This window comes from Etheostoma spectabile, chromosome 5 (genome assembly GCF_008692095.1).
Source record: "Etheostoma spectabile isolate EspeVRDwgs_2016 chromosome 5, UIUC_Espe_1.0, whole genome shotgun sequence".
In the NCBI taxonomy this organism is placed as follows: Eukaryota; Metazoa; Chordata; class Actinopteri; order Perciformes; family Percidae; genus Etheostoma; species Etheostoma spectabile.
Genome location: NC_045737.1, coordinates 13,257,582 through 13,258,176, shown reverse-complemented (window position 1 = coordinate 13,258,176; position 595 = coordinate 13,257,582). Strand labels below are relative to the sequence as shown.

The 595-nt window shown below is 41.3% G+C and overlaps 1 protein-coding gene across 1 annotated transcript in view; it reads left to right on the top strand.

Annotated features, from left to right (window-relative positions):
* sh2d3cb (SH2 domain containing 3Cb) overlaps positions 1 to 595 on the top strand; it is a 76,823-nt gene that overhangs the window by 68,193 nt on the left and 8,035 nt on the right. The gene's annotated exons all lie outside the window — the stretch shown is intronic.

Sequence of the window (595 nt, the reverse complement as noted above, 5' to 3'; positions counted from 1 at the left end):
AAGCACATATACATCACAGTAACTTACACGTAGAATAATCACGTCATCCGACATGAAAACAAAACTGAAAAATCAGTAAAATGTTTTTTTTAGCTTTGTACCAACATACCGCAAGCCCATTTCATCTTGAACAACTTCTTCACTGGTTTTGAATCTTTGATCTCAGCACTTACCACGAGCGTCCTTGTCAACAGATTTCACGTGTCAACATGAACATGTGTGTCCGGCCTCTTCTCACAGCAGATGGATCACTGATTTACTGTTAGCTCTGACTGTAAAGCAGTTAGGAGGGTGCAGACACTGAACAGGAATAAAGTTCGGAGTGTTTTTCATGCAGCAGCTGCAGGTTGGTTATACAAGAGAGCTGAAACGAGGGAGGGAGGGGGTGTGACTTGGACATTGACCATGAGATGTAGTACTGAGATACGAGTGATATTGTTGAACTGAGAAGCGGCACTTTTTAGAGGTGGAGATTGAAACCCTGACATTTCAGTTTAATTTGCAGTAATGTGTGTACTATTTCGCAACCTAAAAACTGGTATTAAGCTGTAGGAAGAATGCAGAATTTATTTCACCCATGGGTCAGAGTCAGGAA